The sequence below is a fragment of the Eriocheir sinensis genome, chromosome 10, assembly GCF_024679095.1.
Source record: "Eriocheir sinensis breed Jianghai 21 chromosome 10, ASM2467909v1, whole genome shotgun sequence".
Classification (NCBI taxonomy): domain Eukaryota; kingdom Metazoa; phylum Arthropoda; class Malacostraca; order Decapoda; family Varunidae; genus Eriocheir; species Eriocheir sinensis.
This window is the reverse complement of record NC_066518.1, coordinates 10,613,583-10,640,717: the sequence shown is the minus strand read 5'-3', so window position 1 is coordinate 10,640,717 and position 27,135 is coordinate 10,613,583. Positions and strand designations below refer to the sequence as shown.

Sequence of the window (27,135 nt, the reverse complement as noted above, 5' to 3'; positions counted from 1 at the left end):
CCCTTAATCTTTTCGTGTTTACCTGTTTCGCGGAACCCACTATAGCTCCACATATTCTTTAATCGTCTTTCGCTTGTTCTATTCATTATGCTTTCATCCATTCACTAAACACACACACACACACACACACACACACACACACACACACACACACACACACACACACACACACACACACACACACACACACACACACACACACACACACACACACACACACACACACACACACACACACACACACACTTGTAAATGTGTGCGTGTGTGTATGTGCAAGCATCAAGCTGTATGTACGTCAAGCCCAGCACGGGGGGCTTTGCATCACCTGGCGGGCGGTAGCGTCACGGTACTCATGCGGGCTGGGTGTGTGTGGTGAGGAGGGCGGCGGAGCGGTGGGGGGCGGCACTGGGGGACGGAGAAGGGGTATGAGAGGTGCTGAAGGGGAGATGGTCGGGGTCAAGGGTTTAGGGGACCTGTGTTGGGGGAGTAGAGGGAAAAGATGGGGAGGAGGGAAGCCCCACCACCTCCATTACCCCTTCACCGTTGTCTCTTTGTACACCGTGAGAATCTGATTAACTTATATTACGCGAGGCGCTGCTCTTTTGTCTGCGCTCAGTCTTTGTGTAAGGTCAAAGACTCCTGCCTTGCAAACAAAACACACACACACACACTATCTAAGTTCTCCCTGTGGACGATGTAATTCTCCAGGAAAATGAAAGTAATACCCTGGATCTCAAATTATTGATAATGTGCATATTTAAAGATCAAATTATGATTTATAACTTATACAATGCGATTTACTACTTCACTTATTTATAGTGCAACTGTAACTGTTTTATGATTTTGCCAATCAGGCCAACTTTGGAACCGACCCGGACAACGTACAACTGTTATGATTATACCCAACGAGAATAACATCAATGCATGTCTTTCATAGATTAGGAGAGCGCATTTAACTCAATACAATGTTAAGCAGTAATGCTTGCTTTCAAAACAGTTCAAATAATTTTCTTGGTGCGAATGAGTATAGGCTGAAGATTAGGATGGAATTGATGATTTCCCCATTCAGCATTACATTACTGGTCTTTATTTCCCTACACTTGAGGTGTCATGTGTTATAATACGAGTAAACAAACCAGCAGCCGGCTCTGCAGCTTCCGGCCCTCATCTTCTTCACTACCACCACCTCCACCGCCACCACCACCACCCTACCCTATCCAACATGGTGCCCTGTCACCTCTCTCTCACAAGACTCTCGTGGCCCCTTGCCTAAATGAGATGTTTCTCTAAACTTTACAAATAGGGCAAAAAAGGTCACCTGCATTTTCCGGTGCAACGACTGTTCAAATACTGGAGTTAGTATTCGTGTGTGTTCCATTAATACCCTTTCTTTCTTCCAATCAGGTTGACGAGGCCAGATAAGAGGAGGTGAGCTGCCAAGTTGAGGTAGGTGAATAATGTTTTATTTTTTCACTGATTTCGTGCTGAGGAAGAAAATAATTAGTGTCGTTAGCACGAACACAGTTTGATAAGAGAACGGTCAATACACCTAACAGGCTGTCCTGCCAATAGGGGCAACACGCGAACTAAAGACGAACACGAAATCAAAACGTTGGAGTTTAGGTGAAGATCGACTCTTGGCGGGTAGGACGAGAGATGCTGTACGTCTGTTTGGCAGGAGGTTACCAGCTCGATCTTACGCCTCACTCAGCTTCTTGCTTCTGGTAAACTCAAAGGAGGCTAATCACACATGTTCCAGTACGCCATTACATATATATTCACGCTGCAAGAAAGAATAAATAAGTAAATAAACACGATAGCTACAGCAACTAAGATCGGTATAGTCAGACGCGTCCACCTCTCAGATCAACAATTTCCAAAGGCGAAAAAGGAGATCAATTTGGTTCTATCAAAGGTTTGTTTAGGTTCAAGGTACAGAAGAAGGATCAAACTACCACCAGGGTAAAAAAAACTACTCCCGGAAATGAACAAAACTTCTACGAAAGCCTATCAAATCAATGTTTAAGAAAATGACCCTTAGTAAGTCTCCGGCGGTGTAGGAGTTAACTTTTCTCAGCAATCCCGCGGGGCCTGACTTGTGCTATCTGCCGGTTGTCCCCTTCCTCTGGCAGCCCAGCGGCACGCCTTTGTTTATTTTACGGGTGTTTCGTATATGGGAGTCAGGCAGCGAAGGGTTGACGGACCTTACGCGGCATGTTTCTTTGTATCTTTTTTTCGTTTGGCTATCTGAGCGGAGTGGCCCGGGAGTGAGAGTCAATGAGGAGCGATAAAGATAGTATCACCACCCCCTCCCCCGCCACCCTCCATATTTCTCTCTCTCTCTCTCTCTCTCTCTCTCTCTCTCTCTCTCTCTCTCTCTCTCTCTCTCTCTCTCTCTCTCTCTCTCTCTCTCTCTGTGTGTGTGTGTGTGTGTGTGTGTGTGTGTGTGTGTGTGTGTGTGTGTGTGTGTGTGTGTGTGTGATTTGAAAATTAACATTGTCAATCTACATTTCTGTTAGGTATCTAATTAGGTAACAGAGAGAGACACCAGTCAGCTTTTTTTTCACAAAGGTTTAATAGAAAGATCATTATTTTTTTTGCCCAAGGAAACCTGTTGCGAGATTTGACATCACCAACGATGTTATTTTCCCCAAAAGTGCAGAGTTATTTCGTGTCCATACTTGAGTGCGCCATGCATGCGTCTGGTGCACCCTCGGTCGCAGGGGCGCCGCGGCAGGGGGGGTGGGGGCGACAAGGCGTCTGGGCGGCCGCTATCAGGGCGACGATAAGCGCACGTGTGAAATACTCGATGTATGGTGGCGCCAGGGACGGTGCTTCTTTTTAAGGCAACGACAGCTGCTAGGCCCTGCAGACTCCGTCACCCTTACGCCAACTTTTTCCAGTCCTCCACTTGATCTCAGTGAATATTGTTTTAGAGTAACCTGTAACCACTTCATCTTCTACTGACAGAAGTTTGGGGAGTTTAACAATTCCATTTAGTATATATATATATTCCTCATCGTTCATGCTGTGCCTTTTAACAAATCTGATGCTATTTTTTTTATACGATACCTCATGCAAATTTTTTACTTTAGGAAATTGTTTGACCAAAATAAGGCATGTGTATTCACCACCAGATACATAAATTGGAAGGAGCTCGGGGATGTAGTGCGATTGTCCCAACACTAACGTAAGTACTTTCCCTAATAACTGAACAAGTAATGACATGTAAATTTAAAATGCTTGAAGGAGTGAGAACCTTTTTTTTTTTTTGAGAGAGAGAGAGAGAGAGAGAGAGAGAGAGAGAGAGAGAGAGAGAGAGAGAGAGAGAGAGAGCACACCATCTGGCCATGAAGTCAAGTTTATCACCTCTCGCGATAACCTTTCCATTAAGGTCTTGGCATGAATAGTTTTGTAATTCATCATGAGCAAGCGTTTCGATGTGTTTGATGTATTGTTCAGTTTTGGGAGATGCTTTCGATATTACTTCATTCACTTTCACTGATTTCCCATTCATACCCAAAGCTCCTTGATTTTAAACAGTGACTGCGAGGTGTCCGGGTTGGAGGGGGAGGGTGGAGAGGGGTAGTAGGAGGGCGCGGGCGGTGGCAGCAGGGGTCCCTCACTGATGCTGGCGGGCGGTGGGCGGGATGATGACGGGGATGAACTTGCACTCCCCCTACACGTGCACCTGGACGCCAGGTAACCAAGTTATCATTAACTTCACGCTGCTTACTCTGTTTTCTGTCAAAGACGATCATACCGCGAGTCACCTGTGGGCGTTATGAGATCACTTCAGGCTTGGGAAGTGGTGCCAAAGGTGCAGAGGAGTGCGAGAACAGGAAGGCTTTCAGCGATGGGTTTCGGTTGTTAGTTGGTAACCCTGGCCTAGAGGACAGCTGCGCGTGCCGTGAGTTGTGCGTCATTATGGCGGGGCGAGGCAAGTCGAGGTGGGCCTACTGGCGGGGAGCTGCTGGGGTGAGAGTCGCCTCCCCAGCTGAAGTTTGGACGGCTTGCGTGCCGGGGTTCATAAAGGGATGACGGAGGGAGCGAGGCCTGATTTACATAGAGTTTTCTTCCAGCAATCAGAACTTTTGATTAGCCAAATGAACTCTGACGCCGTGATTGACGTGTGAGCCGCGGCACACTGAGACGCCTGACCCGGTTTTAAATGGCACTGTGACGGAGGAGTAACGTGTACCGGAGCCTTCAACGGGCCGCCTCCCAGCTGGTGGAGGAGAACCGAAGAAGAGACGAAGCAATATTATCCTTCCTGAAACGTTATTTTAACTATAGTGTACACGAGTAAAAAGAATGAGCGAAAAAGGTTAAAACGAATGGATGAAAAATATAAGAAACAGATTTATTTCCATAATGCCAGTCAGTATCAAGGATTTTTTTATACCGCGGTGCTTCGTCCTTGTTGATTCATAAGCGAGGGCGTCGGTTTCTCATTTGAATATTATTCGTGTGAGTCGCTGTCGGGGGTCTGTTGCTGTGTAGGTGTCGAAAGGGACGCGCACGTAGAATGTGTCCCCCTGGCGGCATGATCACCGTGGCTGTGCGTTCCTTCGTCGGGTTCAGGGAATAATGAGAGTTCATGTAGTGAGAGAAGATGATGCAGGAGAGAAAGATAGAGGAAGGAAAAAAATAGATTATCAGAGTTGATAAACATAGTGGAAGGACTTATAAGGGAAGCAAAGGTAGAATGGAGGAGGAAGGAAGGAAGGTAGAGTGAGGAAGGAAGGGAGGGAGGTAGGGAGAGAGGAAGGAAGGAAGGGACGGTAGGTAGGGTCAGTCCGATGCTATCAATAATTGCTGGTGTGAGGCTGCTCCGAACTGCTACACTTCCATTACTCCGGCGGACGCGAGGGTCAGTGGCCAGGGAGGGCGTGGTGGGCTGTCAGGGGCTGTGTGTCTTACCGTCGGCCGGGCGTTCCCTGCTGGGCCCCGAGGCTGGAATGGACGGATCGTTAATGTGGAAAAACCAACACGGGCTCGCTCGCTCCTCTAGCTTACGACGCCGGCGACAGAAGATGCACTCCACTGGTATCTCTTTTCGCCGGAATGTCTATTGCATGCTACGCTGACCGCTGAAGAGGCGCGAGGCATGCATGCTAATGGAGTATTCATATCTATGTGTCCTTGTGTGTTTCTGGCTCGCCGGGAGAGGGAGAAAAAATCCTATCACGAGATTCCGAGCAATGAAAGGCTAACCTCAACACGCCACAATAGGCAATATATGTTATGAGAGGGAGGAGAAGGAGGGGGAGGAGGAGTAGAAGAAGGAAGAAGAAGAAGAGCTGGGCGAGGGCGAGGACGAGAAGAAGAAGAAAAGGGAAAAAGAAAAAGAAGAAAAAGAGAAAAATTAAGAATAACAGGAGGAAGAAGGAAAAGAAAAACGAGAGGAAGCAAAAAAAGAGAAAGAGAAGAGAAAGAGGAGTAGGAAAAGAAGACGAAGGAGAACGAAGATAGATGGATGACATGAGTGTGTGTGTATGTGTGTGTGTGTGTGTGTGTGTGTGTGTGTGTGTGTGTGTGTGTGTCGTTATAGAGGTGGTCGCGTGCCTCCCCGCCTCAGGCACCACCATGATCCTAACGCTGATTGTAAACACGACCCGCAGCGCTCTGGGGGGGATGAAGGGGTGAAAAGGAAGGAAGGGGTGGAGGGGCGAAAGAAGAGGGGCCAGGGGGCGGCTGGGGGGGGGAGGCGCAAGAGGGAGCGAGAATAAATGATGGGAGAAGGGAGAGCAGTAAGAAGAGGATGAAGATGAAAAAGAAAAAGAAAAAAGAAAAAAGAAAAAAGAAAGACACGGAAAGAGAAGGAAAAGAAGAAGTAGAAGTAGAAAAAGGAAAAAAAAGAAAAGGAAAAAAATAGAAAAAGAAAATGAAGAAGAAGAAAAAGAAGAAGAAGAAGAAGAAGAAGAAGAAGAAGCAGAATAGGACACGAGAAACGAAAGGGAGGTACGATTGAAAGGCTATATAACGACTGTAAAAAGGCGATGCAGTGTGTGTGAGTAGAATTAAGAAGTAAAAAGGTGAACGAAGATGAGGACACGAAAGAAATAGGATCGAATGAAGAAGGGAGATTGGGAAAGAAAGAAGTATGAAGAGAACAGATGAAGATGCGGGGGAAGAGGGTGAGAGGGCGAGGAGGGAGGTCGAGGGAAGGGGGCAGAGATAAAGGTCGAAAGGGTGAGGAACCAAAGGGAGATGAAGGGGGCATATAGGGGAGAAAGAGGACGAGGAGTGAGGAAGGGAATAGGTGATGGGGGAGAGGGAGGGTAAGAGTGATGGTGTGAAGGGTGAGAGGCGAGCAAGGTGGTATTAAGAGAGGCTGCAGACAAAAGGAAGATGGAGGATTCTGGGAGAGGAGGACGAGGCGAAGATACGTATAGGAGTTGCAGTTTTTTAAAGATGACGTTTGCAGTAGGTAAAATATTTCACCATCTAACTATCTAATGTAAACTGATTTTGATTTTTTTTTTTTTTTTGTCCAGTCCAATTTCCAACCTGCTCCATTATGATATATTTTAAAAGGAATGAACATAAAACCTTAGATGTACATTTTTCACTACTATTGTATTCATGAGTCTAATGTACAGATAACTACTTCAATATATATATTTTTTTATAATATCTTACACACACACACACACACACACACACACACACACACACACACACACACACACACACACAATCCATCTATTTTCGTCCTCCTTCGTCTACTTTTCCTCCTCCTCCTCTATCTCTTCCTACTTATACTACTTATGCCTTCAATACTTATTACTTCATCTACTACTACTATTTATACTACTACTCATACTACTACTTATACTATTCATACTCCCAATTACCTTCCCTTCCCTCATTAAAGTTAAAAGTAATAGTCTCGTAACCTCCGCTCCCAAATAGAGCACACACAAGTTAAGCTTATGACTACCGCACTTACCCTTCCTCCTCCCCATTCGTGTTGGTTGGAGTACGCCCGCTTATTAAATTTAGGCGCCCCAGTCCCTGTATTCACGCCTCCACGCCGGGCCATACATCAGCCTCGTTAATGCCCTTCGCAGCAGGGTCTGGCCGGCCTAGATCACGCGCCTCACTAAGCCTCTGCCCACTCATTTACGTGTCTCATTTTTTCTCCTCATTAATCTTATGCCTGGATTTTTTTTCGCTATCCATTATTTTTTTTTAGCATTGTACTTGTTTTAGGTGATATTTTTTGTGATTAATTAATTTTCTATCATGCCTTTGAGTCCTGTGATATTCTATTATTAATTATGATTCCAATTTCTGTGTTGCGGTAATACGAGTTTGAATAGCCGAAACTCATCTGACTGGTCTTTCAAAGGAGGGGGCAAGCTTATTTTTTCGACATTAATCTTAGGATACAAAAGCGGCCGTGGTATTATATTTTCGGTTTCACTTCAGACTGATAAAGCATTCACCTACGCCTTACACCTCATCCAGTACTCGAGATCCTTGTATAAATAGCTAAGCGTATCACCTACAGCATCACAGAAAACTTTATTGTACTTAGTAACTCTAACCACACAGAACAAGAAGCTAACAAGGATGAGTTTTCCATTTGCTTGACTGTTTTTTTCTTATGCTTTCAAGTGAGGTTTTGAATGATAACAAATATCGTTTTTAAACAGGTAGCAGCCGCAGTAATTGCGAACGGGTTAATTGAGTTGTTGGGCAAACCGAACACATTGGAGAGCGCTACCTCCGCACCGCCTAGCCGCCTTTCATATGTAAAAACACGAAGAGACCTTTCAATCTGGCTCTACATTACTCTCTCCACTGCTCGGGTCAGCACGTTCACTGCAGGTTGAAGCTCCAGCCGAAGAAACAGCTGCTCGAACTCCGGAAAACAACAACTAGAGTCTGGATCCAAATCGGACGGTCCCGATTTTCCATCTTGTGACTCGGACTAACGACAGGTTTTATGGCGTCTGGGCGCAAGATCATTGCAGGGCTGATTATAAGGTAATGGCCAGCGTCATGAAGGCCCCGCGGACAGCCTCGTCCAACAATGATTCATTGAGAAGTACCGCAACATTACAAAACACGACTAGTATTCGGAGACAACCTTGGAATTAAATCTGACATTTGTATGTACAGGTGTCAAGTATTACCAAATTTTGATTTTATTTTTCTTTATTTTGATTTATTTTAAGTATATTTTTATCATGTTTTTCTTACTTTCTTTAAATCTACGAAAACTTCCTTCAAAATTAATGTTTTATCTTCAAATATAGCTATACAAAATTTCCTTGCGACACCATACGCTTCTCCTTCACTTCCTTTTTCAAAACCTTGACGGACGCATATAAAGGGAAGATAATGTTCCTTTCTCCCTACAAAGATTGGTTATACGTATAAAAGTACCCAAGATGAAAGCTCCTCTTCAAAGATTAGGTTGAGTGGTATGACCCTGGGTTGGGCAGCTCGTTAGGTCGTCTGGTAACCATCCAGACACATGCATGGATTACAAGCAAAAAAATAATTTGATCTTCAGATAACTCACAACAGTGCCATCATTAAAACTGGCAACAAAAACTGTCCGAGTTATGATTAAAATATACGAGCAAAATTATTAATATGCGTAATAAGATAGCAAAAAGTTGTAGACTGTATAATGAAAAATCTGACTAAATAAATATAACAAAGAGAGGAAAATAAAGTATGGGACGGTCTTCAATTAACCCATAATGCACAGGAGCTGAACACGGACGGGCCGGGAGAACGAAGCAGTCCGAAAGATATTAATTTAAAGTTAAAAACGAACGGAGGGAAAAATATGTAAAGGTAGGCTACAGGGAACAATCTGGGGAGGCAAATGAACAGGTATGGGTAAGAGGGGTCAGGTATTAAGAGCGGCAGGTGCACCCCATGAATTTATAAGGGTAGAGGCAAAGCTGAAAGGGGGTAAAATTATAAAGTCAAGGAGGGAAGGTAGAAGACCGGTCACACGTAGGATCGTTGGGGGGTGAGGGAGGGTGTTGAGAGGAGCAGCGAAGAGATTAAGGAAGGAAGGCAGCCAGCGTTCAGGTCAGCAACAGAAAACAAGTGAGGAGGAGGTTCAAGGTCGTGTGTGTGTGTGTGTGTGTGTGTGTGTGTGTGTGTGTGTGTGTGTGTCCGGATATGGCCCGTCACCTGTCACTCTGCCAGCAGTGATTTACGTGGAGCCGATACCCTCCCGCCCGCCCGGTCCTCGTGTAGTTCTGGCGGTGCTGCACATTGACTTGCCTCGCTGGAACATTACTGGTTTCTCGTTGATTGGGAATTTATATATACAGCAAATGCTAAGCTAACTCCATGGAAATATAGTCAATGGAGGTACCTATAAAATAATTGGCCACAACTTACTCGCCCCTTGCCCTTTCAGCCAAGCAAAAGTAGTTATAATTGTTGATGTTGCTTTTTATTGTGACAGAAGTAATACATAACATTTATACAACCACAGAGCTTCAGGTTAATCATCTGCTGAGCGGTGAAGGCGGAGGAAATTATGTTATAGACCATATCCGTCAGTGGATCTTGAAGACATAATTATCTTTAGTAACCTACGTAGACATATTAGTGAGTAGTGATCCAAGGACACACTAAATAGAAAAAGCAGCATTAGCAATATTCATTTGACATATTAACCCAGAGCTTTATGTTCAATTAATTTTCCTGCTTTGATAAAACGTTTAACTAGTATTTTTTTGCCTCGATATTTTTATATACAATAACTCGCCAGTTTAACACTTCAGGGATTTCTGGTTTGCGTAAAGTGTGAAGTTTAATGTTTGTCTTCCTTTGTAAAGTTTATCCTTCACGTCCATGAATTAATTTATAGCACGCAGGAATGTTTCTCATTTATTGTGGCGCCGCCTCAGCGTGTGGAGCCCCTGCATGGAGGGAAAAAAAAATGCTGCTGTCAAGTTTGTGTGTATGAGTGTTTGTGCTTGTGTGTGTGTGTGTGTGTGTGTGTGTGTGTGTGTGTGTGTGTGTGTGTGTGTGTGTGTGTGTGTGTTTGTGCTTGCGTGTGCGTGCTTGCATGTGTGTGTTGTGTACATATTCGTCTCATCCTCACCCTTGCCCACTGACGCCTCCGCACTGGGAGACTCGTGTGGGCGTCGAGGCGCCGCTGTGCCGTGGGCGTTACACCTTAGTGGAAGGGAACCGTGTCGCAGTTAGAGCGCACCAGAAGAAAAATAAAGTACCTAAGCTCTGAGAAAGTGACAGGACACGAGCAAAAGCACAGGAAAAAAAGTAAAGAAAAGTAGTGACTTTAAAATCTTATTGGATGAACAAAACTATAGTGCTATGCCAGACATATAGAGAAATCGATATAGAAGCAGGTAGCCAAATTGAAAGACAACTGAGTAGGCATGCAGACAGACACTGACAAATATAACCTTTTAGATAGATAGGCAGATCGATAAACAGACACACACTAGGCAGTCTCGGAGATAAAAGCAAGGAGAGAAAGACAGAATCATAAGTAAATAAATAAATACATAAATATATAAAAAAATCAAATAAATAAGCTGATAAATGAATAAATAAATGAATCTAAGAAAACTGTGACAGAAACCTGAAAATTAAAAAAAGAAAAAATAGAAAAGGAAAAAGAAAAATGAAAACGAAAAACAAAACACAAAAACAGACAGGCAGGCAGACAGACGGACGGACAGAGTGTAGTGGGCATCTTGGGTACATTCGGCCGTGCCTCTCCGCTCATTGCCCTGATTGAGTCGTCAGTTGTGATAAGCATCGCCTAATTCCCCCTTGCGCGTGAGCCCTCTGTAACGAGCCCGGGCAGGTATGGCACCTCGCCTCGGCACGCTACGCACCGCCCCGCTCAGGTAAACTCAGGTGAGGGACAAGGGCCGCATAAATCACTGAAACCAAGGTGAAAATAAAAAGAACATATATATACAGCGCACGTACCATGAGTTGCACCATCTTCAGAAAAAGAAAAAAAATCTATCTAGTCAGCGGTAACAAAAAACTTGAACAGATTTACTCCGGTTGAGGATCTGTGTGACCGAGCCCAGCCCAGTTCAAACCACACAACACCCACTCTCTCCACCCCGCCTCCCCTCCACCTCTTCTACATAATGCTTCTAGGTACTCCAGTGCCCCCACCCCCACTCCTCCCCCCCTCCCTCCCCCCCACCATCCTTCCTAACCTTAAGCTTCTTCATCGCCTCCACTCCCACTTCTCCCTCCCCTCCTGCCCCCGTCGCCACCACCACCATCACCACCACCACTATTTACTAGGCGCCGCGCCCTCCCAGCCTCGTTTCCCGGTGGGCGTGTGGTGGTCACAGCCGCGGGCGGGGCAAGCTGAGATTGGAGCTTGGACCGGTTCCTGAGCATATGGCTGAATTGTTCATGATGGGGGGAAGATATGCTGGGCGGGGAGCAGGCCAGGGAGGGAGGACGGGTTGTGCAGGGCGAGGACCGAGGGGAGAGGCTGAGATTTGAGAGTAGGAAGACGTTAGATTTTTAAAGAGGTGGATAAAAAGTAAGAGAGAGAGAGAGAGAGAGAGAGAGAGAAAGGAAGAGAATTAAGAAACAGAGGAGAAAAGGAAATAATAAGAGAAAAATAACAAAATAAATGAAGTAAGATAAGTATAAATAAAGAAAAAAGGAGGTCCACAAGTAAAAAAAAGAGAGAAAAGGAAAGAAAAGAGAGAAAACAGCAAAGTAAATGAAGTTGAATAAATAGAAATAAAAAAAGGTACACAAGTAAAAAAGAGAGAAAAGGAAAGAATGAGACGAAAAACTGAATGAAGTAAAATAAATATAAATAACGAAAAAAATAAGGTACACACATAGAATGGAGAATAGAAAAAAATATAAAAAAGAAAAAAATGAAATAAAAATAAAGAAAAATAAAGAAAAACGAAATACACAAACACAAACATGGCCATACATTCAAAATCTCAATGAATAGCAAATGTAACAATCCCTAAAATACATCATCTCGAGGGCATCAAAACCAGAGGGCGTTGCGTCATTGGATTCGTCGTAGATACCAGGAAAAAAAATCTCTGCAGCCTGGTATATACAATTCTCGCCACCTGTCTCCACGCCGTGCCCTCAAACTCTTAGGGAACTCGTTTAACGTATCAGAGGTGTAAAACAGACTCCCACCGTCATTTTCCCTGTTTTCTTTTGTTTTTCATATGTTTTCCTTTTTTTATTCATAAGTGCAAGCCTAAATACATATCTGCAACTCTCTCTCTCTCTCTCTCTCTCTCTCTCTCTCTCTCTCTCTCTCTCTCTCTCTCTCTCTCTCTCTCTCTCTCTCTCTCTCTCTCTCTCTCTCTCTCTCTCTCTCTCTCTCTCTCTCTCTCTCTCTCTCTCTCTCTCTCTCTCTCTCTCTCTCTCTCTCTCTCTCTCTCTCTCTCTCTCTGTTGTCTTCTATTCTCTTCTCTCTATTTTTCTCTTTCTCTCTCTCTCTCTCTCTCTCTCTCTCTCTCTCTCTCTCTCTCTCTCTCTCTCTCTCTCTCTCTCTCTCTCTCTCTCTCTCTCTCTCTCTCTCTCTCTCTCTTTACCGTTAATTAACCGTGAAAATACGAATAAATCTCAGCCAATTACCATTCACAGCGTCAATTACCAGCGTGTAACTTAGTAATGGATGATGGTTTCGCCGCTCGCTGTTAATCAAGGCCACAAACATGAATAACACCATCTCTATCCCTCTCTCTCACTCCCTTCATTATCACCGTCAAGGTTGCAAATGAAGAACCGTCGCTCGGCATTCACTTCGCCCGCCTCATCCCAACATGCGAAGCGACAGAGCAAACAAGAAGCATTAAAGGGAAGAGGACGCATCAGGCAGCAGCTGGATAAGCGGAGGACACTGGCGGTGGGGTCGGTGGTAGGGGTGCAACGGCGTCGGGGGAAGAAGGGCATAAGTTCGCGTGCAGTGATTTGAGGAGAGGGAGTGGCGGAGGAAGAGCTGTTGACCCGACCCGGTGCAAGGTGACTCCTGCCCAGTAAGAAGAAGAAGAGGCGCAGGGAAGGACGGGGAGGAGGACTCAAGGGAAGGGAGGAGTAGTTAGAGGTTAGGCAGGACTCAAGGGGAGGGAGGAGGAGCTTTTAGTTCATGTTACTCAAAGATTATATGTGTTTGCGTGAGGAAAAATCTGTGCATACATACTAGGCTGGAACCGGAGATGAGAAGAGAGAAAAACGACGTTGAACAATATATTCTTCCATCGTTTTTTTTTTAAGTTGAGAGAAAAAAAAACATATACGGTCAGACTTTAGATACAAACACAAAACCATGTTACATATATAAATGAAAAAAATGCACACATACTAGGCTGAAACCGGAGATAAGAGAGAAAAACAACGCTGAACAATATATTCTTTCATCGTTTTTTTAAAGTTGAGAGAGAGAAAAAAAAATGTATACAGTCAGACTTTAGATACAAACACAAAACTTATTTATAAAAATGAAAAAAATGCACGGTAAATTTAATCATGTATTTTTAACGGATATATTTTCCTTTACTGATATATTCTTAGGTCAAAGGTGCTGAAGAAAATCTCACTTAGTAACCTGCTGAGGAAAGAAAACCGGAACTGTGTCAGTGAAAAGGAAAGGGAGGGAGGGTCAAGGTCACTGCTGGCTGGCACACGCTGGGCGGAGGTCGACCGGTCGGAAGGGAGGAAGGGAGGGAGAGAGGGAGAGCCAACACCCAAAGGAAGAAGGGCAAGGGGGGAGGGAGGGCAGGTCGAGCGCAGCGTGAGGGGTGGGGGGAGGGGCCACCCACTCCACACACGGGGTCGGGCGAAGAGGACACGGCGGGGGCAATACCCAGGGCGAGGAGGCGGTGTCGGTACCCCCAGAACCTGCCCCCGACACCTGCTGCTCCAGACGACACACACATCAACCTCCTCCAATCTCAGCAGCTCCCAGCCCCGAGGCGCCTCTTTCCACCCCCCCCAGCCTCTCCACCACACACACTGGAGGCACGTGCGGCATGATGCTGGTGGTGGAAGGGGTGGAGGGGCCTGGCGCCTTTAAAGGGAGGGTGGAGGGCGGTCAGTACCATGATGGGGGAGGGGGAGGTGGTGGTGATGGGGATGGTGAAGGGAGAGCAGGTGGAGGAACAGAAGGTGGTGGTGTAAACGGCCGTGAGGGAGCGAGATGTGACAAGGGTTTAAAGATTAGGCACTTGTTTGCTATGAGGGATTAGTTCTGGTTGACTTAAGTGTCCTCTCTCAGGAAAATGCAGTTTGTTATTATGCATTTTTTTCGTTCCCGCTGTAGCCCAATCGCCAGCTTCCCAGGGCCTCAGGAGCGTCACGTCGCCACCGCCAACGTGACGACGTAAAATGGAAATGCGTCGAAATTTAATCCACGTTAAATAAACCCAGTGAGAACCCAAACAGGGCGGCGGGAGGGTGTGGGCGCTCATTTGTTTATTCTGAAAACAGAGTCAGGTACTAGAAGAGTGGGGCATTCGTACCATGTTGTGGCCCAATAAAAAAAAAAACATATATATAGTTTATGTGTGTGTGCGTGCATGTGGGTGTGGGATGGGTGGGGGGGGAGACGTGCGTGTGTTCATGGATATGTGTGTATGTGTTCGCGCGTTTTTTTTGTTTTTTTTTTGCAATTCATGTTCGCACCCCCCCCCCCCTCCCCCACATATAGATAGGTATGTAGATGGATAGATAGATCGATGAATAGATAGAAAGATAGATCGATAGATAGATAGATAAATTGAGAGAATTTTTTTATTGTGTGTGCTATTTATCCTGTGCATGCTTGCCTTGTGCATGGGTGTGCACGTGTGCGTGTACTTGAAAATTATAAAATACTCCGCATACCTGGATTTTGCCGGACAGTGCCTGAGTCACGAGTCAGTGAGCTGCGACATTCGGGCTGATGTATTACCTGCTCACCTCGGAGCCACACTTGATCACTTCAAATCTTTTTCTCGCTTGCTTCTACAATTCATTTTATCCTTCGCAGTTCTGGAGCTCCTATTACGTTGCATCGCTTTTACAGTGGCCGGTGTTCTTTAAATCTTGCGTGCATGTTCCTTGAACATTTCAAGCGGCCTCCTTACATAGCCCTTGCAGATTTTATCTCCCGATCATTCCGTGAAATCAACTGATGTGTGGCAGAATTTTCAGAACATGATTAAGATTCATATCAGCATCCTTAAGTGTTTTGTTTCCACTCATTGAAGAAAGTCGACATTATTTGTCTGTGGGTGTATGAATGTTTGCCCTTCGGGCTCCTTAGTTTCAATATTTGTCGAAGAAAAGAAAAAAGGAGAATCACCATTAAAAGGCCAATGTGACCCGTGCCACGGCCGAGCACAAAACGCCCGCATGGAGTGATTACCTGCATGCGCGGCACCTGTTCGCTGGGAGGTGCAGCGCCGCAACACCTGCCGGAGAGGTGCGTGGCGAGGAGGCGGGCCAGGCGCCACAAGATACACCTGGAGCCAGCTGATATGAGCGTCAGGTGAGGCAGGTGATGGCAAGCCCCCTCCGCGAGCTTCAAGAGTTCAAGAGTCTTCTAAGTACTTCCAGCGATAAGCCAAGGGAGGCTGACGGGCCTTTAACATGGAGGGCGGGTGGGGGCGAGGGGCGGCAAGGGAAAGGCGAGGGAGGCGCTGCAGGGAAGGCACGTAGGGCGGGGAAGGAGCAAGCAAAAAGTTTGGCACCACGACGATGACCAACCTTGAACTTCATGGAAAACACAGAATATAAGAAAAAAAAAAGTGTTTCTACGGTCAACCTTAAATAGCATCATGGATTATTCTGTGAAGACAAAAAAGCGATTTGCATGGGTAAGTTGAACCCCATTTGTCCATTCCATCCGGCATGCGATTTTTTGAGTGTGTGTGTGTGTGTGTGTGTGTGTGTGTGTGTGTGTGTGTGTGTGTGTGTTATAAGCGTCTTCGTTTGGATAGGTGAAAATCAGTTCATATCCTCAAAAGCTTTAAGGATGTAATTGATGTATACCTGAAGTTTTAATTTTCTGTGTTTGCGTGCGCGTTCCATTGTGTGTGTGTGTGTGTGTGTGTGTGTGTGTGTGTGTGTGTGTGTGTGTGTGTGTGTGTGTAAATTTGTTTACAAGACGCCCGCACAATGCAAAGTTGCACGACGTAATTATGCAAATGGCTGCCGAGTCGAACAATATCAGGCCATCAATTAGAAGCTTAATTATTGTTCTGGAGCCACTTTGTTGTGCCTCGGCGGGTGTTCCTTTTAAACACACACACACAAAAAAAGATAAAAATAACAAAATAAAATAAAATAAAATAAAATAAAAACTTCAGGTTATTCATTTTTCTTTTATTTATTTTCAAGTTTGAGAATACGAACTCATTTTCACGTGAGCAAATATCATGATAGATAGATAGATAGATAGATAGATAACGAGAGAGAGAGAGAGAGAGAGAGAGAGAGAGAGAGAGAGAGAGAGAGAGAGAGAGAGAGAGATTATAAAGTGCATAGGTAAGAATGAGATATGAGATGGTAAGGGTATCAATGGTATGGGGTGAGGGAGGGAGGGAGTGAGAGGGAGTGTGGTATACGTACTGGGGCTGCTAGTGATGCATAGTGGAGAGGGAGGGAAAGAAGGGGTGATGATAAAACAGTGGTGGTGGTGGTAGTAGTAGTGTTGGTGGTGGGGGGGTAAGGGGGACGGAGAGGGAGAGACGAGACAGTAATGGTGGTGCTGGTGGTAGTACTGGTAGTGGTTTGGATGAGGGAAAGAGTTAATGGATAAAGGTGGTGTTTGTGGAGAAGGAGACAGGTGGGCTAATGGTGTTGGTGATAGTGGTGGTAGAGTGATTGTGGCTTGGAAATTGTAGTACATTTGTGAAGTGACTGAGTAGAAGGGAAGGTCAAGATTGTAGTAGTAGTAGTAGTAGAGTAGTAGTAGTAATCGTAGTGGTAGTAGTAGTAGAAGTTGTATTAGTAGAGAATATCGAGACACCTCTTCTGAAATTGACCTCTCTTCTGGCCACACCTCTAAACTTTTTCATAGGGGCAGTGATTAGCGGGGTTTTTTTCTCATTATTATTTTTTTTACCTTCATCTGCTTCCTTTACTGTAAAAAAAAGTCGTAGTAGTAGCGGTAGTGGTAGTGGCAGTAATAATAATAGTGGTTGTTCTGTTGGTGGGGGAGGAGAGGTTGAAGAGAGCAAGACAGGGAAGGGTTTCTCGAGAGTTGTATACATAATTTATTTACTGGCCGTGTATAATCTAGGACCAGAAAGGAGTGTGGTTGCGAGAGGATGTTTGTACCCGTTCCCCCTGATGCAGCTTGTTCCCCTCCAGGTTCGTTTTCTTCATTTACCTTTATATTGATTTACATTTTTCTTTTCATTTCGTAGGTTAACATTTTTTTTTGTCCCATCGATTTTGTGACATTGTTTGAAGACAGAAAAATGAGATGAAACGAAAGGAATGAAATACCCTTATGCAACTGATTACACACACACACACACACACACACACACACACACACACACACACACACACACACACACACACACACACACACTCTCTCTCTCTCTCTCTCTCTCTCTCTCTCTCTCTCTCTCAACTCTTCCCCCTCCCCTCCCCCTCCTCCCATCCCCCTATATAGTGCCTTGCCCTCGGAAGAAAGTAGACTCGGCCACGGCTGACTGACTTCTCTGAGCTTATCGGCAATTTTACGGTCCAATATTGACCCGAGTGACTGATTGACTGACGGATTGGTTGATTGATAATTGTCTGACTGGCTGAGTGATGGATTGATTGTTTCTCTGTGTGAGTGGTTTATGGTTTGATTGATAGATTTATGGCCTGGCTGATAACGGATTGATAGGTAGATAAGTAGATGTAGACGGATGCATAGTTTTTATTACTGTTTTTTTTTATTGATTTTGCGATTGGTTACAGCATCTTTTTCTCCTTTTTTTATGATCTAGTCTGTCTATCTATCTATCTACTTGTCTGTTCATCTATCTTTGGATCGGTCTATCTACTTTTTTTTCGTCTTTTTTGGGCGCGTACACACACACACACACACACACACACACACACACACACACACACACACACACACACACACACACACACACACACACACACACACACACCCACACCCACACACACACACTAAAACCAGGAGAAGGGCGGTCGGCACGTCAGAGAAGCCCGAAGGAGCCACAGAAAGAAGCCGAACTCAAGGCTTGGCGGTGGCGCCCGGGAGTCGCGTGCCGCTTTGGATTACGCCGATAAGGACAGACAATAACGGAGCCGATAAGAGGCCACAGTGCTGCCGCCGCCGCCTCCGCCTTATCTCTTATCCCCTCCGGGTGATACTACCGCGGCGCTGCTGCAGGAGGCAAGGATGAGGAAGCTGGGGGTTGGGGGGAGTGAGAGGGAATGAGGGTGAGAGTAGGAGAGGTGAGAGGGAGGAGAGAGGGAGAGAGGGAGAGGGAGGGTTAAGAGGGAGAGGAATTGAGGGAGAAGAAAAGAGGTTTGAATAGGGAAAAGAAGAGTAAAGAAAAGACAAGAAAATATATAAAAAAGAAAAAAAGCAGGAGCAAAAGAGGGGAAGGGAAAAGAAAAGAAGAGAAGAAGAGACGAGAAGAGAAAAGGAGAGAAAGAATTGAGAAAGAAAAGGAAAGAAAAAGAGAAGAGAAGAAAATAGGAAGGATACAGGAGGGAGAGGAGAGGAGAGAAGATAAGAAAAAAGCAGAGAAAAGAGAAAACAAGGGAACAGAAGAAAAAAAGAAAAAAAAAGAAAAAGAAAGGAGAGGAAAAGAGAGAATGTAATGCCTTAACACTTCCGGTCACCCTCAAGCCAAAAAAAAAAAAAAAAGGATGATCTCCACCCTCCACCCTCGCCGCTTTTCTCCTCTCCTCCACCTCCTCTTTCTTTTCAGCGGTGGTAAACAACCTTATGCGTCTCTCTCTGTCTTCCTCCATTTGTTTTCATTACTCTCTCTCTCTCTCTCTCTCTCTCTCTCTCTCTCTCTCTCTCTCTCTCTCTCTCTCTCTCTCTTCTCCCTTTCTCTTCTTCCTTTCAATTCTCTTTTTTTCTCTTCTCTTCTCTCTTTTATTTCCTTCTCTTCATTTCTCTTCTCCTTTTCTTTTCTCTTCTCTTCTCTTCTCTTCTCTTCTCTTCTCTTCTCCTTTTCTCTTCTCTTCTCTTCTCTTTCTCTCTCTTTACATTCCCTCCACCTGTCTCTATCCTTCCCTTTATTCTGTCCCTCCTTTTATAATAATCTTTTCCTGAGTGTATTGACATATTATTCTGTTATATATTTTTTCCCCGCTCTCCGTTCCAAGGTAATCTTTCCAGTGTTAGCTCTATCGATTTTAGTCTTTGTCTTGGTATATTTTTTTTCTCCTTCATCTCTTCTTAATCTTAATCTTCATCGTCCTCTCTTTAATCGCATTTTTCCTGCTCTCCTCCTCTCCCTTCTCTTCCTTCTCCTCCTTCTCCTTCCTTTGCTTTTCTTCCTCCTCCTACTTTGCCCCCCTTACCACCTCCTTCTCCTCCTCCTTTTTCTTCCCCTCTTTCTCCTCCTCCTCCTCCTCCTCCTCCTCCTTTGCCACCATCACCAACACCATAACCACCTTCTCTCCTCCTCCTCCTCCTCCTCCTCCTTCCTCTTCCTCCTCTTCCTCCTCCTCCTCTTATTGCGAAAAAAATATATAGACTTGTTTCCTTTTTATTCACTCATTTGACGTCACCATTACCACCACCACCGTCACCACCACCACCGCCATCGTCTTCACCACCACCACCACCACCACCACGCCCTCGCTATCACCAGAGGCGCCGCTATCACCAGCACTCCTCATCGCCACCCCACATGCTCACGCTACTATCTGTCTTCCTTTTATATTTAGAAGTGTCGGTTTTTCTTATCGGATAACTGATGTAATCCTATTGTGTACGGTTTTTGCTTTTTTTCTGTTTGTTTTTTAGTAATTGACAGCAGACATGGTTTTCCCTGTGTCTGTCTGTTTGTTGCTTGGTGATTTGATGTTTGGTTTGGTTTGTGTGTTTTTCTTTATCAGTTTTCGTGTTTTGTGTGTTTGTGTGTTTTGCTAAGTTATGATTGAAGGGTCTGTTATGTTTATTTAGTGTGTGTCTGTGTTGGGGTGGGCGATGGGGGGTGGGTCGTAGTGTGTGTGTGTGTGTGTGTGTGTGTGTGTGTCGGATCGTGCCACATCCCGCCCACACCGGCTCTCCCGTACAATCCCGTGTTTACAAGGTGTGATGACCGACACACCGAAGGGATCATTTGTCCGGCCAAAACTTAAAACTCGGATCTGTCACCACTTCTTACTATACATTTTTCCTCCTTTTAGAACACAAACTACTAAGGACGGATAAACTTTCACCTTTCTAGTCATTCCTTCTCATCCTCTGGTAACCCGTTCAGTCATGCAACCTCAAATAACAAATAGAGGAAGTTTATGTGTGTCTCTGCGTGTGTACTTCCTTCTTTCGTCCCCTTCCGCACGCTCCATCCGCTCCTCCCCGTCGCGTGGTTACTTTCACTGTCAGTTCTCCGCATTTAGCAAAACACGTCCCCCACTCCGAGAAGGGCGGACTGACGAACTCTTCTTCTGGCCGCGTGTTCCCGTCCAGGCCATTTCCTCATCTCCGGCGTCCTCCCTTCCTCTTTTTGATGAATCGTTGGATAAGAGGCGAGTAAACCCTCAATAACACCAAGCGAGCGGGCCAGAAAGCCTCGCCCCCAGTGGAAGGGAAAAGGACCAAAGCTATGTAAGGTTTATATAGCGACTCCGCCCTTACGTAGCGTGGAAGGTAGCGCTCTCTGCCCCTCCTGTCTTAAAATACATGTTTCTTATTTTGGTTCTCATAACAAAGGCCAGAAGTATTGAGATCTAAGCCTTAGGGAGTGGAGAAATAGAGGTCAGTATGGATTGCCTCGCCTGCCGTCACCGTTCCCGTAGTGTCCAGACTGGTGCAAACGATAATAATGAGCCCTGAGTGGTGGGTCCCGAGGGGTGAGAATCCGCCACCGTAGGTCAAATAATCGTTATTTGTTGTTTACCTCCGCTCGTCGCTACCTGTGACCTGACTCGACCTGACCCGTCCAACAAATGACCCACCGACCTGTCCCGACACAACACTTCGCCGGGAAAGGAAGTGTTTGCCTCATATTCTCGTCTCGGTACTTTGGAGTTACTTAAATAAGGTTCTGTTTTTCGTGTCGAGGTGGAGTGGTTGTTTTCGGCACCTTGAGCTGCTCCTGTCTTGATGCACCGTGTTCGGATTATAACTATTTTTACTATGAATCAAGGTGAAAAATAATTTCTAACATAAAATGGCAATATATAAGAAAGAAAATCGCTTCACCGGGTAACAAAAACCGCCATGAAAGTTTATGTAAAAAAAAAGCACTTGTGCCTGTCTCGCTAATGTAATAACTGGTTGTAAGTTCAGGAGTAAATTGCTTCGCACATTATCCTCCTCAAGGTGATATTGACAAAAAGGACGTAAACAAGAGGCTCAGGGTGCAGCCGGCATTCACCAGTGTCAGGAATGATATGATAAGAGATCTCAATTTGACGCCGCGGCCATGAATAAAACAAAGGCAACGAAGAAGGTTAAAAACATAAACAGGAAAGTATGTGAAGAAGAATGGGAAGAACAGGGTCGGGTGATGAATGAAGTGATATTATAGGATGATTATACCTACTAATAATAAATATGGTGACAGTATGATGTTAAGTATTCCTGTATCTAAACACACAGTGCATCCATCTTTCCCAACACCACCGCCACCACCACCACCACCATCACTACCACCATCACCTCGGCATCACTCCCCATTTTCCTATCTTATGCACCTCCCAACCACTGTCACCACCACTACTGCCGCCCTCATCACCAAGACCGTCACCATACCATCTTCAACACCAAAACACCTTCACTAACACCACCAAATCGCCATTACTCCTCATCTTCCTATCTTCAACACCACCTACCACTGCCACCACCACTACTGCCACCACTATCTCCAACACCACCACCTTGCCCCCCCCCCCCAAACCCACCCACCACCACCACCACCACCACCACCTTCTCGCCCATTCTTCAGCGAGGGCGAGGCATCAGTCAGGCGGCCATCAGATAGCCTGCTAAGTATAATGAGTAGGGCCTCCATGGTCTCTTTCGCTCGCCCGATACCGTGATCCCGCGAGATTAGACTAATTAGTGGACGTTAGTGGAGGACGACTACTGCGACAGCTCTGAGGGTCATATTTTCAAACATTTCGGCGCCCAAGTTCACCTATTATTTTGACAAGGCTTTCGTAGTTTTTTTTTTAGTATTTCCATGGGTGTTTTTATGATCCTAGTGGTAGTATAACCCTTCTTCTGCACCATGAACCCAAAGAACACTTAAATAGAGTCCGACTGACCTCCTTTTCGGTCTTTGGATACAGTTGATGCAGAAGGAAGCATCGAAGAATACCGACTCGAGAACCAAGACCAACACAGAGGGAGGGAGAGGGACAAGGAGAAGGATGAGAGGTACTGAAGCGCCATTATTATTATATTTATGTGTGTGTGTGTGTGTGTGTGTGTGTGTGTGTGTGTGTGTGTGTGTGTGTGTGTGTGTGTGTGTGTGTGTGTGTGTGTGTGTGTGTGTGTGCCTGTTTTTTTTTGTGTGTGTGACTGTGTAAAAACATGTAAATAGATCAGTTGTTACAATCGGAAATTTAAACACAGATGGCTCAGTGTGTGTTTATGAATATATAAATACATGGTTCACTTATTGGAGGTGAACTGGCGGACAGAAAGGTAAACACAGAGGCTCAGGCGGAGGTACATAAATAAGTCCAGGTAAATAATTGCAGAATATATAAAAACCTTTGATCAGGGTGAGAGAGGGAGAAGGAGAAGGAGAAGGAGAGGGAGCGGGAGAGGGAGCGGGAGAGGGAGAGGGAGAGGGAGAGGGAGAGAGGGAGAGGGAGCGGGAGAGAGGGAGAGGGAGCGGGAGAGAGGGAGAGGGAGAGAGGGAGAGGGAGAGGTGGAGAGGGAGAGGGAGAGAGGGAGGAGAGAGGGAGAAGGAGAGGAGAGGGAGGAGAGAGAGGGAGGGAGAGAGGAGGGAGAGGAGAGGAGAGAGGGGAGAGAGAGGGAGAGAGGAGAGAGAGAGAGAGAGAGGGAGAGAGAGGAGAGACATAGAGAGAGAGAGGGAGAGCGAGAGGGAGAGGGAGAGGGAGAGGGAGAGAGGGAGAGAGAGAGGGAGAGAGTGAGAGAGAGAGAGAGAGAGAGAGAGAGAGAGAGAGAGAGAGAGAGAGAGAGAGAGAGAGAGAGAGAGAGAGAGAGAGAGAGAGAGAGAGAGAGAGAGAGAGAGAGAGAGGACACGTTCTTGGTTATTATTTTTTCTCTTATCGTTGTCCTGAGCTGCGTGACCCAGAGTTGAATTCTATTTATATAAGAAGAGAACAACAGGGGTGAAGATAACCATGAAATCAGAAGAATGAGAGGAGGGAAAGAAACAATAGTAATAATAATAATAATGATAATATTAAAAAAAAACCGCAATGATAATAGTTGAAATATTTGTAATAATAATAAGGATATTACTGAGACTCCGACTACTCCTCAGACTATTGGCAATAACAGCATAAGTGAAAATAATAATAATGATAATAATAATAATGATAATAATAATAATAATAATAATAATAATAATAATAATAATAATAATAATAATAATAATAATAATAATAATAATAATAATAATGAATAGTGAATAATATATGATGATATTTATGCTGAAGAAGAAAAAAGAGAAAGAAGAAGAACGAAGAAGAAAAAGAAGAAGAAGAAAAAAAAGCAGAAGAAAAAAGAAGAAAAAGAAGACGACAAAGTAAGAAAAAAAAAACAGGAAAGAGCTTGAACCGTCTAAGAAGGATGAGAAGTAAGAAGAGAACGAGGAGGAAAAAGCAGGAAATAATAATAAAAGAAAAAAAACCTGAGGGAGAAGGAGGAACAGGAAGCAGAGGAAAAACGAGAAAAACGAGTGAGGAGGAGGAGGAGGAGGAGGAAAAAAATATAAAAAAATACCCGAGAAGAACGAGGAGGAAGAGGAAGAGGAGGAAAAAGAAGAAAGAGGACTGAAGCGTGTGAGATCAGGCGAGTTTCCCGTGGCCGCTATGCTGGAGGTGAGGACGGCGAGGAGGGCCATTGAGAGGGGGCCATTGAGCCTTTGAATTGCCTCCTCTCATGGCGAGGGGGGGGAGGAGGAGGAGGAGGAGGAGTGTAGGGAGAATAAAGCGGAATGAATTGAGAAAGCCTGTTGAGTAGTGTGTGTGTGTGTGTGTGTGTGTGTGTGTGTGTGTGTGTGTGTGTGTGTGTGTGTGTGTGTGTGTGTGTATCTGTCTGTCTGTCTGTCTGTCTCTGTCTGTCTGTCTGTCTGTCTGTCTCTGTGTGTGTAAGCGATAGATGTTAGTTATTTGAGGAAGAGATAAATAGACAGATAAAGAGATGCGAATATGAATAGATAGATAGTTAGACATACATACAGACAGACAGACAGACATAAACTCCACCCATAACATAATCCCCCTCATAAAGACATCAATACTCTTCCTTTTTTTCTGTTTTCTTAATTCTGTTTAGGTCAGCAAGGTCACGCGGGGTCAGGGGGGGGAAAGGGGGGTCAGGTAGCCTCACTCAAGGTCACTGTCTGCGGTGTGACCATCCATCATTCATTTGACCTTACGATTAATTTTGCTGACCCACCGCCACCGTTGACCGCGCGTGGGTGTCATTCCAGCTACCGAGGAAAGGGGAAGAGGAGGAGAAGGAAGAAAAGGAGGAGGAGGAGGAGGAGGAGGAAAAGACAAGGGAAGGAAAAGGTAAGAAGAAAGAAAAAAAGAAAAGAAAAGAGGAAAGAGAAAAGGAAAGAAAATGAAATAAGAGAAAGGAAAAGAAACTAGGAAAAGAAGAGGGAAAAAAAGAAGACATATACGAAGAAAAAAGAAAAAGAAGATTAAGAAAAAGAAGAAAAAGAGACGGAAAAGGAGAAAAAGAAAAGAGGGAGAAAGGAAGGAAAAAAAGAAGAGGAAGAGAAGGAGACGAGAAAGGAGAAAAAGAAAAGAAGGAGAAAGGAAAGAAGAGAAAGAAGAGGAAAAGAAAGAGAAGCAAATGGAGAGAGGAAAGAAGAGAAAGAAGAGGAAAAGAAAGAGAAGCAAATGGAGAATGAAGAAGATAAGGAGGCGGAAGAGGAAGAGAAGGAAGAGCTTATTTTGAAGGAGTCAATCGTATTACACTGGAACACGGATGGTGGAACGTTGGTGAAGAAAAATTTGGTGCAGTCTGAATTCTTGTCTACTATGAGTTTTTACGCATTGTTCCTCGTGCGCAAAGTGCGTCGATCATAAACAGAAGGAGAAAGAGAAGCTGGAAGAGGAGGAGGAAAAAAAGAGAAGAAAGCCACAAGGGAGTATGCTAGCGAAGAACAAAATAACCAAAAAGAAAGAAAACGGGGAGTGAAAGGCTGAAGCTTCCTAGAAAAAAAATGAAATGGAAGATAAATTGAATGACTTGACGTTGAAGCTGGAGGAGACTAGGGAAAAAAAAAGATACTGAACGTTTAAATGAAGAGAAGGTGAGTGATTAGAAATGAACGGAGAAAATCTTGTCGTTTAGGCGGAGGAGGAGATGGAGGAGGAAGAAAAAGAATAGGAAGAGGAAATTGAAGAGGAGGAAGAATTAGAATGTGAATGATTAGAAATGAAAGAAGAATATCCTGCCGTTTAGGTGAAGGAGATGGAGGAGGAGGAAAAAGAAGAGGAAAAGGAGGAGGAGGAGGAGCAGGTCATTATGAGTTGGTGAAGGGAAGAAGGACGATAATGGGTGTGTGGATTGAAGGGATTATGGGTAGGATGAAGGAGGTGAAAACACACACACACACACACACACACACACACACACACACACACACACACACACACACACACACACACACACACACACACACACACACACACGACGACGACAAATTTACACATGTAGAACACACTGTTAAGTTTATCATCAGTCTTGAACGTGTATAATTTTATAACAAATACTTTTACAATGGATCTTTTCCGTATCAGTAATTGAATATGAAATAATTGGCTTTATTTTTTGCATCATGCTTATAAATGCAAATGTAAAGATAATGTAGGAAGCAATTAAGTCGTCGAGGTAATTGATTTTGCTGCTCGTTAGTAAAGATAAAACCAAAAGTAAAGTTTGTTACATTAAAGTGAGTGTAAAAAAATGCTTAATAATAAGATAATGTCCACGAGTCTGACGCTGATAAGAGATGAAAAAAAATAACAGGAAAAACAGCAGCATTATGGCAGGCAGAGAGCGCAAGCAAGAAGAGAAGGAGGAGGGTGGCGGAGAAGAGGGGGAGGGGGAGAGAAAGGAAAGGAAAGGAAAGGAAGGGAAGGAGGAATAGAAGGAAAGGGGACGGAAGGAGACACCAGAGCCCAACTAATGAACCTCAGGGCGGCCCACGCACAAAGCCTGGCCAACAAATGATCACGAGCCACAAAAGGTGAATGGGAGTCGCCGAGGAGGATCCAAGAAAAGGTCAAGACAAAGGGCAAAGGAATGTAGGCGAGGTGAGGTTTGTCTTAGCTGCGTCCTGCTCTGGCCCGCTTCCTTCTCGTCTTTCTCTCCCCCCGGCGTTCCTTCATTCACCGACATTCTTTTTCTATGAAGGCAAATTGGTTTCCTTCTGTTCCTCCCCGTCTTGTCTTGCGGTCGTTGTCTGCCCCAGTAGTCTTGCTGCCTCGTCGCTTCCCTGAGTTATGTCTTCCGTCTTAGTGTGGGTTGGTGGGGGCTGTCCGCCGTCTGTAGGGGTCGTGGTTCTGCGGGTGGTTGTGGCAGCGGGCGGCAGCGACTCCTGGGTGGCTGAAGGGTCGAGATGGGTCACGTCTCTTGGGTGGCGGCGTCTGAGTCCTCCCGTGCTTCCTTCCGCCGACTGGTGACTGGGACTTCCGAGGATGTTTAATCAAGGGGGTAAAGAAAAGGATGTGATGTATAGGGAGGGATTCCATGTGCGGTGTGTTATGGGATGATCACCCTGTGCGCTTGTG

The 27,135-nt window shown here is 45.0% G+C and overlaps 1 long non-coding RNA gene across 2 annotated transcripts in view; it reads left to right on the top strand.

The window, feature by feature from the left end:
- LOC126996587 (uncharacterized) overlaps nucleotides 1-27,135 on the top strand; it is a 233,883-nt gene that overhangs the window by 131,845 nt on the left and 74,903 nt on the right. For both annotated transcript variants that reach the window (XR_007751270.1, XR_007751272.1), the window contains exon 3: nucleotides 1,405-1,446. This is a non-coding gene — a long non-coding RNA (uncharacterized LOC126996587). The remainder of the gene's footprint in view (nucleotides 1-1,404; nucleotides 1,447-27,135) is intronic.